Raw genomic sequence first — 13,412 nt, 5'->3', positions numbered from 1 at the left:
CTCTACTCATACAAAGGATCCTTTTCCATTCTGCTTTCTCTAGGAGATTGCTCCTCTCTCATTCCCATTCTCTCATCTATTTTCCATCTCTACCTATTGACTGGCTGTTTTGCCACCTGCCTATAAACAGGCCCATATCTCCCCCATCCCCACTTGATCTTGCCCTTTTTGACAGCGAGCCTTCTGTAGTTCTCCTCCCTTTTGAGGTTAAACAAGCTGTCTGTAAGTCATTTCCTTTCCTTTCTTCCCATTCTCTTCTTAACTCTTCCCTGTCTGGCTTTATACCTTCATCATACAATTCGAACTACTCTCTCTAAGTCACCAGTGCCCACCAGGTCCTCTCAGGCTCTCTTACTTCCATAACTAAATTCCGGAATCCACCCTGTACTTCACCAGGAATGCCCAAGGTTTGACTGACTCACCCAAAGCCTCTGCCCCACAAGAGTCCCTCCCTCCAGAGCCCCAAGGCATGGCATGAAACCGGGGAGAAAAACATGGCCCTGGTCCCATTCATGTTTCCAACCTGGTGAGAGCTGGACCCCTGCCAGTCTTCTTCCTAACCTGAGACTTAAAAATATTAGAACGAATAGGGGCTCATTCAACAATTTCCTCTTTGTTTGCTTCCTTTAATAAAACTTAAATGTGGTGGTCGAGGAAACAAAGTTAATAACAATCTCAGCCTTACCTTCTTGCCTTTTGTCTTAGAATTGATATGAGTATTGATTCCAAGGTGAACAGTGGTAAGGGTTAGGCAACTTGGAGTAAGTGATTTGCCCAGTGTCACACAGTTAGATAGTGTCTAAGTCCAGATTTGAACCCAGGACCTTCCATCTCTAGGTCTGGCTGTCCCTCTACTGAGACACCTAGCTGTCCTCACACCATGAATTTTCATTGGCTCTAGTCAATATTTGGAATTCTCCCCCTCCTCCTCACTACCCTGTGGCTTCCTTCAACACTGTTAAAATTCCACCATCTACAAGAAACCTTTCCTGTTATTCCTTAATCCTTAAAAAGGGATTGTTATTCACTGTCGGGACCTGTCTCCTACAGTGCTTGGCACATAACAGGTATTAAATAAATACCTGTTGACTGATTGATCCCAGGGAGATAAGCATTTTAATGGGGAGCAAGGCCTTAAGCCAAAGGAGTGAAGCTTTCACAGCAGAATTCCAGGAACTGGTGAATAAGGAAAGAAGATTCAGAGTAGGCAGAAACCTTCTTTACACTTCTGATACCATCCCATAGTAAGTTGTGGTTATTTATTCCATGAAGTTGCCTCTGACTTAACTCTGTCATCTTGTTCAACTAACCCTTCCTTCAGAAGTTCTGCTACCTTCAAGAAACCTTACCTTCCCACTCAAGCCTGGCAGGACTTCTCCCCTCTCTGAATTCCTATAGCACAGCCTGCCCAGGCCACCCAGTGAGAGACGTCAGCCAGGCAGAGCTTTGGGACTTCAGAGAAGAGGGAGGTCAGTGAGGTACAGTAGGTAGATAAGATTTCGTGTGAGAGATCAGACCTCAATGTACCTTCCTCGATCAGCATGAGGGAGAAGAACAGGGAAGGCATTCCAAGAGAGGGAACGGTCTGAGCTAAGGTGCAACAAAGGATACTGGAGAAAGTGAGACACCTGCCCCTGCATGGGGTTCACTGCCCTGAGGGAATGAAGACAAATCAGAAGGGGAGATTGGAGCCAGACTGGGGAAGGGGTGAGAAAAGAGGAAGAACAACTCCGGGAAGAATGGCTTGGACCCAAACCAATGAATAGTCATTTATTAGGCAACTACTCTACTATATACCAGGCCCTGGGCTGGGTGCTGAGGATGTGACATACAAAGAATGCCTGCAGCATTCTAACTGATTCAAAAAAAGTGAATTTGACCTTATTGTCCTTGTTTTACTTTAGTGGAGGAGATTAATTAGGTGCAGATTAACTATCAGAACGACAAGGACCTTAGAGATCATTTAGTCCAATTTGCTCATTTCACAGACACCGTGGAGGCCCAGAGAGGGGAAGCTGCTACCTTGTCCTTCGTCAGCTTTTATTCAAGCACTAACTGTACATTACAGCTCTCTTAACTTCTCACTAGACTGTAAGCTCCATCATGATAGAGACTCTCTCATCCAAACTTTGCATCCCCCGTTAAGTACCAAGTACGCTGCTCTGTGTACAGTGGGGCCTCCATAAACACACGTAGAGGGGCCCCTAGGTAGCACAGTGGATAGAGTGTCAGGCTTTGAGTAAGGAAGACCTAAGCTTAAATCCAGCCTCAACACTTAGTAGCTGTCTGACCCTGGGCAAAGCACGGAAGGAAGGAAGGAAGGAAGGAAGGAAGGAAGGAAGGAAGGAAGGAAGGAAGGAAGGAAGGAAGGAAGGAAAGAAAGGAAGGAAGGAAGGAGTTGCCTCATTTCTGAAAGGAGGCATTTGGATTAGATGACCTCTAAGTCCTCTTGGATTTATGATTCTCCAATTAACTAGCTTAGGCAGCTAGGTGCCACAATAGATAATGTTAGGCCTGGAGTCAGGAAGACACATCTTTCGGAGTTCAAAGGTGACCTCGGACACTTAGTAACAGTGTGAATCTGGGTAAGTCACTTAACTATTTGCCTCAGTTTCCTCATCTGTAAATTGAGCTGAAGAAGGAAATGGAAAACCACTCCAGTATCTTTGCCAAGAAAACTCTACATGGGGTTGGACATGCCTGAAACAACACCACAATAAGACTGCTTTAAGAGGATTAATACAGGTAAGATTGGAAAGATAAAGTGGAAGGTCTTAGAGGGAATGTGAGCTTTCCCAGTAAGATACAGACGGAGCCACAGAAGCATTTGAATACGAAAGAAAAGGTCAGACCTTCAGATAAGATTAGCCTAATTGTGATATGAAGGCTAGAATGGAAGGGGAGAGAATGGGGGTGAAAAGAGTAAAAGGAGTCCAGAGAAGTAGCCCCAAGGGTATGTAATAGGTTGGTAGAATAGGGCAGCTAGGTAGTGCAATGGATTGAATGCCAGGCCTGGAATTCAGAAAGATCTGACTAAATCTGGCCTCAGACCCTGGGCAAATCACTTAATCCCTCACTGCCTAGCCCTTATCTCTCACTCTTCTCCCAAAGTAAGGATTCTGAGACAGAAGGTCTCAGTAACGTGTGAAATCAGGGGCCCCGACCTCAGTTTTCCCTTCTGCAAAATGAGTTGTTTAGATTTTGTTGTTATGATTCATTTGGGGTTTTCTTGGAAAAGATATTGCAGCAGTTTGCCATTTTCTTCTCAAGCTTATTTTTACAGATGATGAAACTGAGGCAAAAAAAAAAAAAAAAGGTTAGGTAACTTGCCCAAGATCACATAATTAGGAAAATGTCTGAGGTGGGATTTGAATTCATGAAAAATGAGTCTTCCTGGCATCAGGCGTGGCACTTTCATCTACTACACCACCTAGCCTAGATGAGTGGTTCCTAATTTTTTTTGGTTCTAAGAACCTTTTCAAACAAACAAACAAACAAACAAGTATTACAAAGGCCCCTAAATACAATACTCATATTATTCTTTGCAATTATTTACTTCTTAAGGTGCATTAAATAATTTTTACTGTGAACTCCACTGGACTAAGATGATCAAAAATGTTTGTTCTAGGTCTGAATCCCATGAAGCCTGGAATCCTGCATTCCCAGGGGAGGGTCCTCCATTTTACTCTAAGACTTTGCCAAATTAGTCAAGGTGCTCTGAATGCCACATCATTAAGGGACAAAGCTACTTTTGTTGGACTACTGTAAATCAGGCCAGAGTCCCACAACCCATCCAGACATTTCCTTAATAAAGGGGATCCCATGACATCTGTGCATGCAGCCCTCGTGGCCCTGAATCTTTAATATGTGGTGTTGACAGAAACAATGGAAGGGACCAGTGGAATGAGCACCACCTAACCTGTTTTTCCTGGGATGCTGTAGGGTAAGAAAGAGACAGCTGCCCCTCCTCCTTCATTCTCCCAACACTGACCTTGAGAGTCCAAAGGGGAGAATCTGGCCAAAGCATCCTTTGCTCCTAAGTCAATGACTAAAAGAATCAGGCAGAACTAGCCTTAGTCATAAGTAGCATAGAGTGTAGCTTCCTTGGTGTGGTTTCAAGGGGACTAGAGAGACCCTGATGCTCAAAGAAACCTCTCCCCTAGCTACTAGCCTAAAATATCTCTACTTAGTCTTTTCTTCATGGGGAGAGAGAGGGACAAGAATGCAAAAGAGGGAGTTCAGGGACTGACACAGACTCCAAGTGTTATTATTATTATTAATAATAATATTAAATAGTGCTATGAGATTTACTAAACATTTTACAAATATTATGTCACTTGATATTTACAACAATCCAATGAGGTAGAATACTATTACTATTATTCTCATTTTACAAATGTGGAAATGAAAATAGACGTTAAATGATTTGCTCATGGTAATACAACTCATGGTCAATAGTCCATAAAAATTAATTAAATGCCTACTATGTGTCAGGCACATAGTGCTAAATGCTGAGGATGCAAAAAAAGAAAAAAAGAAAGACAGTCCCTGACTTCAAGGAGATTATAATCTAATATTACTAGGCCTGTATTCCAAAGAGATCTGAAAAAAGGGAAAAGGACCAATTGTGCAAAAATATTTATAGCTTCACTTTTTGTGTTGTCAAAAAATTGGAAACTAAAGGAATATCTCTCAATTGGGGATTGGCTGGACAAATTGTGGTACATGATGGTAACAGAATACTATTGTGCTATAAGAAATGATGCACAGGATGATTTCAGAAAAAGCTGGAAAGATGTCCAAGAACTGATACAGAGTGAAGTAAGCAGAACCAGGAGAACAATGTATACAGTAACAGCAATATCGTGGGATGTCTAACTGTGAAGGACTTGACTATTCTCAGCAATACAATAATCTGGAACAGTTCTTAAGAACTTATGAAAAAGAATGCTATCCACTTCCAGAGAAAGAATTGTTGGAGTCAGAATGTAGATCAAAGCATGTGATTTTTCACTTGAGTTTATTTATTTTTATTTGGGGATTTTGGTTTTATATGAGTATTGTCTTACAATGAGCACCAATATGGAAGTTTGCCTTGCATAATAAGACATGTATAATGCAGATCAAATTGTTTACCATTTCTCTGAGGGGAGAGTGAAAGGAGGGAGACAATTTGGATCTTGTAAGTGTGGAAAATGTAAAATAGTTATTATATGGATTTGGGAAAATAAAATATTAAAAAGAACTGGTAAAGTTCTGAGCCTTTATAAAAGATTTTGGGACGAGTTTTTGCTCCACCCTCCAATTCTCTAATCAAGTCTAGTTAGTTGTTTGTTATTCAATCTTTTCAGTCTTGTTGGTCTCTTGGTGACCTCATTTGGCAAAGCTACAAGAGAGGTTTTCTATCTCCTTCTCCAGCTCATTTTACAGGCGAAGAGCTGAGTCAAACAGGGTTAAGTGACTTGCTTGGGATCACACAACTAGTAAGTGTCTGAGGCTGGGATTTGAACTCAGGAAAATGAGTCTTACTGACTCTAGGCCTAATGCTTTAACTACTGCACCATCTAGCTGTCCATCTAGTCCAGTTAGAAGCCGCCAAGTAATACTACATAGCTGCCCAGGGTGAGTGATTCTAATTTTCTGGAGAGAAAGGGTGAAACAGGGAGGGATGGATAAAGAAAAACCTAGATCTCGAGTTGGAAGGAATCTCAGAGCTTATATAGTCCTCCCTCATTTTATAGCTGAGGAAACAGAGCACCTAAAAGGCTGTAATTTGTAAGGTCACACAGGTAAGAAGTATCAAAGGCAGAATTTGAGTCTAGTTTTAGCATTCTTTCCTATTACAGGGAAGCTCATTCCTAATGTTCTAGGAATCATATCCACTCCTGAGGGAAGAGAACTCAAATGAGGTTGTCTAGAATCAACAGACTTCCTTTCATGTCCAGCACCTGATTTGATTCTTTTAACACCCCTGGGAGGTTGGGCAGGGGATTCTATCTATCATACAGACGAAGAATCAAAGAGGTAATAGTCACCCCAAAGTCAGAGGTGGAACCCAGCTTCCTTGACTTCCTGTTCAATACTCTACTCATAAATCCCAGGGAATCCTTAGTCTTCCTGGGCACCTCACACATAGTTGGAGCTCAAGTTTAGAATGAAGCAGGAAGACACATAGCATGTTATGGGAAAAGAGCCTGGTTTGGTTGGACTGTTGATTCTGAGTCTCCTTGTGGGTAATGTTGGGTAAGCCAATGGGCTTCATCAACAAAATGTCTGGGGTTAGAATAGGTGACTTCTCTCACTCAGCTTTTATGAAGCTAATGAGGAATTAGAATTCTAAGGAGATCACCACCTTGGAGAAGGGAGAAGGGAGGGTGGGAGAGAATTTGGATCTCAAAATGTCAGAAAATATGTTGAAAACTGTTTCTAGGTGTAATGGGAGGGGGGATATAATAAAACATTGCTGGAGGGGAAAAAGAGTTCTAAGTAGAATTTTATTTCAGAGGGGTCAAGCCCGGGCATCCATGCTGGCCTAGGCTACATAGAACAGCTGGCTTGATCGTGAAAGTCGGCATGTGTCTGATTACTCATATTTAAGTCAGTAAACACTGAAGCTTCCATGACAGATGGGCGAAGAAGGCACACTGCTTGGAGCTGGGGATATAAGGATGAAAAACACACCAGTCAGTCTCTAAGTATTTACTGTGTCAGCAGGTACTGGCTAATAGGTGCTAGGGATAGAAATGCAAAGAATGAAATAAGAAGCTTACATCCTAACAGGAGACAGCTAGGTGATGCAGCAGACTTTGGAGCTTGGCAGACCTGAGTTTGAATCCTGCCTCAGATAACAGAGAGTTGTGTGCCTGTGGACAAATTCCTTAATTTCTTTCAGTTTCAATTCCTTCAGCTATAAAACTGGGATAATAATGGATTCACTTCATAGGACTGTTGTGAGAATCAAATGAGATCAGAGAGGAAAAGCACTTTCTAAACCTTAGAGCGATATATGAATGCTAGCTATTTGTATATAAATATAGACAGAAAAAATACAAAACAAATAGGAGGTGATTAAATGCCATCTAATGAGGATGGTGGGTAGCTAGGTGGTACTTTGGATAGAGTGCTTAGTCTGGACCAAGGAAAACTCATTTTCCTGAGTTCACATCTGACCTCAGACACTGCTGTGCAAGCCGTAGCAAGTTACAAACTTTATTTGCCTCAGTTTCCTCATCTGTTAAATGAGCTCAAGAAGGAAATGGCAAACCACTCTAGGATCTTTGCCAAGAAAACTCCAAACGGGGACAGAAATGAAATGAGGGAATGACAATGAGGACGGTACTAGGACAGTAGACAAATATTATGCAAGGCAGAATGTGAACAGATCAAAGGAAAAAGTCTAGACAAAATGGTTTAAGAAAAATGAGAAGGGGAAGGTTGCTTTCAATGAGGAAAGGAGAGAAGCAAGCAAGGAAGGGAGTGTATAGGAAAGGGAAATGGACTTGAAATCCCAAATCCTGTCTTAGTATCATAAGCAAGTCTTATAATCTCTCTAGGCCTCAGTTTCCTCTTCTATAAAAATAGGAAAACTAGAATCAGTAGACTCAATCTCTCACAAATTGATATGCTCTAACATCATATCTGAGCTAGGCCTTGAAGAAAAAGGATTTCAGTGAGCAGACCCATAGGAGGAAGCCTCAATTTCAGGCAAAGGGACCTCCCTAAGGCAAGCAAGAAGAGGCCAAAGAGGGACTCAAAGTCCGATTTGTGGAGCAAAAGGGAAAGAGTTGGGTGAAATAATTCTATTAAAGTGGGCTGGAGCCAGGCCCTCCACAGGGCCTTAGAACTAGGATCTGTGCTGAAGTGACATCATTAGGAATTCACTGCTTTAGATCTAACATCTTGATTTCCCACCTTGGAGGTTCCCCTTTGACACGCAAAGCCCCTTGGGAAAGGATTCTGCTATGATTGCATCAAATTGCTCTCAGAGAGGGGAGGGAATGGAGGGAGAGAATTTGGAACTAAAATTTTTAGAAAACAAATGTTAAAATTATTTTTACATGGAATTGGGGGGAAATATTAAAAAAAGAAAAAAGGATTAAGCTAGCAAGCAACCATTATGATAGGTTTATACTAATGAAATAATGAAGACAAGAGAAACGGAAATAGAGGAAGGAAGTTTGGAAATCCAAACCTACATGAATTCCAAATGAGTTGTGGGGAGAAATGACTTATCTAGGGTCACAAGAACAAGTGTTCTGATGTTTTATCCAGTGCTTTCTTAATACCCCAGTAGTACTGGTGAGTTCAGGAAGGTTCAGCCCACTTTGGGGCTGGCAGAAGAAAGACTTCAAACCCAGGCCTTCTGATGGCCAGTCTAGGACTTTTACAAGATATCCCATTAAGTCACCAACACCTAAGCGTAAAGCATTTTAACCGATCCCTTAAGCCCGGCACTGGCTGGGGCTGCCGGGGGTCCCCAGGGTGCCACAGAGAAAGGGAGTCTGTTCGGGGAAGTGGCAGGAATCGCACTAGGGAGAAAAAGAATCAGAAAATAGAAGTGTAACCAGCAGGCACTCCCGGGCTCCTCGGATCACCCTCCTCCCCTTACAGGAAGGAAACCCGGGCTCGTGGAGATAAGGAGGTCCTGCCCACCGTGTGACCAGCAGAGCCTGGTTCTAATTCATCATTCGATACAAAATCTTCATTTGATGGAGGAAATCGGCTTCCTGGTAGTAAGCGGCAGAGGGAGGATTTGAACTCGCTTCATCTATCCCGGAGCACCTCCGCACTCTCTCCCCGTTCCTTCCCCTTCCCGGCGCCTCCATCCCTCGGGCTGGCCAAGGATGCCCCGCTCCCTCGCGCCCGTGCCCTGTGGGAGCCCCGAGCCCCGGTTCTTCTCGAGGACACTCACCGAAACTTCCTCCGCTACGGTGGGCTCGAGGAGGCCGCTGGACCCTTCCCGCCGCTCCCCGGCTCCAGCTCCCGCAGGTCCACGGAGTGTGGGTGGTTACGGGGAGCTCCTGCAGCCTGCATGCGGGAAGGGGTTGGGAAAGCGCCCTAAACTCGAGCCCGACTCCGCGGCCCCACCCCTGCCTCCGCCCCCATCGCGCGTGGGGCCACGGGAGCTCGCGCCCACATCACCGGCTCGTCCTCCTGGGCGAAGGCTGGGCCCCGCGAAGCCGGAGGTCCAGCGGGCTGGATGGCCAGTGGCTGATCTGAGTCGAAACGGGGGGCGTCGTCGGGGAAGAGAAGAAAGCAGCCCCAAACCACGGGGAGCGGGGGAACCTCCGGGAGGACCGGCGGCGAGGAGCAGCCTACGGAGGCCTGCCTCCAAGCCACGCCTTGCAGCCAGCCCCGGGCCAGCCTCCGGGTTCTCCCGCCCGCCCGCCGCTCCCGAGGAGGGCTGGGGCTCCCCAGGCTTTTTTCTAGGTCTTTGACAGACGTCGCCCCGCCCCTCAGGCCCTGGGGCGGGAGAGCGGGGCGCTGGCACCCGCCTCTTCAGCCCGGCAGCCATAACCTTGACTCTGCTCCCCCCAAGCCCGGACCCCGCACCTTGTCTGGGCCCCGATGGCCCCTGGGGGCGGCAGCTTGCGGGCCAGGAAAGCCTGGGGGCCCCTCTCGGAATCCAGGTGTAAAATGCATAAAGTACAGCCCCGAAAACTGCCCAGGAAACCAACTCAATTCAAATACAATTAGTGAAAAAGAATGATTTTATCTAGCCCAGATTAAGAGCTTCTGCTTTCCGAGGCCAGCTTTCCGCCAGGGGCCACCCTGACCGGGGTCACCGCCCGCTTCCTCAGAGCAGAGACCCCCAGTGAAACATGCCATCTTGCTTGCACACATTCATTGAACAACAATTTACTAAGCACACCCTAGGAACCTGGGAAGAGAGCAAGAGATTAATATTTATTAAATGGCTCCTCTGCGCCCAGACACTGCATTAAATGAGGGAGATACCAAAATTTTAAAAAAGAGTCCCTGCCTTCAACCAGCTTACAGTCTAAAGATGAAGCATAAATTAGAGTGCCTCTGCCCTTAAAGAAGTGAAAGGTAGCGAGGGGACTTAAAATGGGCAACATAAGGGTCCCTAGGCTGCTCAGTGGTTAGAGAGTCAGGCCTGAAAACAGGTCTGGGATCAAAGGTGACCTCAGACACTTCCTAGCTGTGTGACCCTGAACAAGTCACTTAACCCACAATGTCGAGCCCTTCCCAGTCTTCTGACTTGGAACCCATACCTAGTATCAATTCTAAGACAGAAGGTAAGAAAAAAAAAATGGGGTGGGTAAATTTATTAGTGATAAATATGATAGTAATAGCCATCTCCTGCCAGGCTATGATTTCAGTGATAAAGGAAATGCTCAAATGAAGAACCTACCATCCCCATCTATCATTCTATAGCTCACCTTCCTTTCTCAGTCAAACCCCTAGTAAAAGCTGGCCACGTTTACTTCCTCTGCTTCCCCTTTAACTCACTGCTCTCATCATCACCTGGCCAGTGATAACATTCTAAGGCAGTGATGGTGAACCTTTTAGAAACTGAGTGCCCAAACGGCACCCTCATTCCAAATGTGAGCCGCCCCCGTACCCCAGACAAGGGAGGGTGGAAGCACTCCCACTGGGATGCTGGGCAGAGAAGTAGGTGATATGAAAAAATGTCCTCAGGGATGTTGGAAAAGGGGAAGGGAGCAGCCCCTTCTAGCATGCATGCCACAGATTAGCCAACACAGTTCTAGAATATGTTTCCTTCTAAGGAAGTGATAGTAAAATTAATACTGGGTGAAAACCAACAACATGTAGCCAGGTACAATGGAAAGATCAATGAATTTGGAGCGAAAGAACAGAAGTTCAAATCCTGGCCCTACCACTTACTACCTGTGTGACCTTTGGCAAGTCATTTAAATTGTCTGGGCTTCCAATTCCTCATCCCTAAAAAGAAAAGATTGGATGATCTCTGTAGAGTAAAAAGAAAAGATTGGATGATCTCTGTAGAGTAAAAAGAAAAGATTGGATGATCTCTGTAGACCCCATCCAGCTCTAAACTAATGTTCCTATAAGTAGTTTTGCATAATGTTTTATTAGAGGGTCAGCATTGCTGAATAAATAGAGATACAGACTAGACCTGTGATGTCACTGGTACAGGGAATTCCCCGGGTGAACAAAGTGAACAAACCGCCTTTATCAAAGCAGGCCAGCATGTTCTCCCCAACATGAGAGCTGCCTAAAATACTGAGAAGTTGAAAGGCTAGTCCAGCGGTGCACAGTCGGTCTGTGCCAGAAATGGGACTTGAAACCAGGTCATCTTGGATCTTGGGATGCTGTCCTACTTCTTGGGCTACTCTCCTAAAATGTGTTCATTTAGCCCTTCTTCATTTTACTTAACTAAGCATTGAAATTGGCCTTCCTATTTACTTCATTATTGTTGTTATTGCTAATATTCCCACGAGTACTTGCATTTCCCTCTAAATATTAAAAATAATAATAACCTATCCCTCCCACTACCATCTACTTTTCCCTGTTCTCCTATTGAGTGATTGTTGATAACTTGGATTTTTTCCTTCGGACATCAGTTACAATCTCATGCTGCCTCATGTATAATAGAATACCCTTCTAAAATGTATTCATGGAGCACATCCACATTTGATTTTATTAAGCATTAAGCCTGATCTTCCCATACTTTCAAAGTTCATGTTAAAGACCTGGGTAAAAGTCTTGTGAATTACATTGGATTGTGGGATTTAGAGTTGGAAGACTTGATTAATCATTTCATCCAAACCTTTAATTTTACAAATTGGAAAACTGAGATCCCTTGAGTCAAAGTAACTTGCCCGAGATCATATAAGTTGTAACTTCTAGAGCCGAGGATCCACTGATGATTTTTGTGTGTTTATAATGAAAACTCCTTATGTATAGAGTTGAACTTTTAGCCTTTCTATATGGAAGAATCACACACTAACTTCCTGACCTCAGCAATATGTTTCAAGGCTTAATACAGTAGTCAATGTCTTTTACCAGTGTGAAGATCTTTTTTTTTTTTTTAACTCTTACTAGTGTCTATTCTAAGAGAGAAGAATGAGTTAGGCAATTGGGGTTCAGTGACTTGCCCAGGGTCACACAAGTGGGAAGTGTCTGAAGCCAAATTCAAACCCAGGATCTCCCATCTCCAGGCCTGGTTCTCTATCAACTTGCTACCTAGCTGCCCCATCAGTGTAAGCATCTTGACAACCTCACTGTTTGTGAGGATTCCATCCATTTGGACTCCATGCTGGACATTCTCCATGACCCTGACTCAAGAGTTCAGTCTAACTGTGCAAGAAAAACCTAATAGATATAATATAATAAAATAACTGATTCAGAGAAAACTAGTGGGTGGGAACAGGCTGCAGCCCATTCAAACAAAGCATTGTGCCAAGTGGCATGAAATATGTCAGCAGAGAAATAAATGACTACAGAAAAGATGGATTGGTCACCACATGGGCGAAATGGGGGTTAACAATCACAGCCAGTGTGCTCTCTTGGTTTTTATTTATTCATTGTCAAGAGAGCATGAGAACATCTTCAGAATGATGATTGTGCCTTCTGTGGCATATTTATGGAGAGACTTGGTGAAGAGTAGCACAGAATAAGCAGGCAAGGACCAGGGATAATCTTCATTGTTGGAAGGAATACCTATGCTGAAGAAATAAAAAATCCTTTGGAGTACTGGAATATTGAATAATACTAATTTCTTAAGCACCTACTAAGTTCTAGGAATATATAAGGACAAAAATGAGGCTGTCCCTGGCTTCAAGGAGCTTACATTTTCCTGGAAGAAAACAATGTGTACACAGCTAGCCAGGCACAAAATATTTACAGAGTAAACACAATATCTTTGGGGATGGGGTGGAGCAAAGAGCCCTGTAAATTAGGGAGATCAGTTAAGGCCTCCAATAGGAAGTGGCATCCAAACTCCCTATATTTTACCCTAGAGGCAATAAGACCAACCCTGTAGGAATAGCAATTATTACTACTTTCTGACTCTTTCCCCTTTCTCCTTTGACTCCTCTTATACCCTGCTCCCTACCTGCATCCCCAGGTGAGAGGGAAGCACTAAGGACATATTATGAAAAGAAAGTTAGTCAAGAAGTCAGATGTATGTGAATTTCCCCCTAATTGCTCATATGACTCCAGTGATATGGTTGCTTGAATATGAGGGGGAAAAATCATTTGTTAACCACAACAGATTATTTTTTCACTGTTTCCTTAAATGTAAAACAGAAAAACCTTAGACTTTATTATTTATTCTGGTTATTTATGCTCTTATGTCTTTTCCTCAAATTATAAAAGAAAAAAATTTAACAAGCCAGACATATTAAGATCATGAAATGCTATGGAAAAATACACACTGACCTCACACTGGGTGGAAAGATAACTAT

At 43.7% G+C, this 13,412-nt stretch overlaps 1 protein-coding gene across 1 annotated transcript in view; it reads right to left on the bottom strand.

Annotated features, from left to right (window-relative positions):
* The window catches only part of SLC41A3 (solute carrier family 41 member 3), a 66,112-nt gene extending 56,733 nt beyond the window's left edge, over positions 1–9,379 (bottom strand). The window contains exon 1 of the mRNA XM_044676142.1: positions 8,912–9,379. The gene's annotated coding sequence lies outside the window, so the exon portion shown is untranslated. The remainder of the gene's footprint in view (positions 1–8,911) is intronic.
* Positions 9,380–13,412: the final 4,033 nt, after the last annotated feature.

The sequence above is a fragment of the Gracilinanus agilis genome, chromosome 1 (genome assembly GCF_016433145.1).
Source record: "Gracilinanus agilis isolate LMUSP501 chromosome 1, AgileGrace, whole genome shotgun sequence".
NCBI classification, from domain to species: domain Eukaryota; kingdom Metazoa; phylum Chordata; class Mammalia; order Didelphimorphia; family Didelphidae; genus Gracilinanus; species Gracilinanus agilis.
Note: the sequence above shows the minus strand (reverse complement) of the source record. Positions and strands in the feature narration are given on the sequence as shown.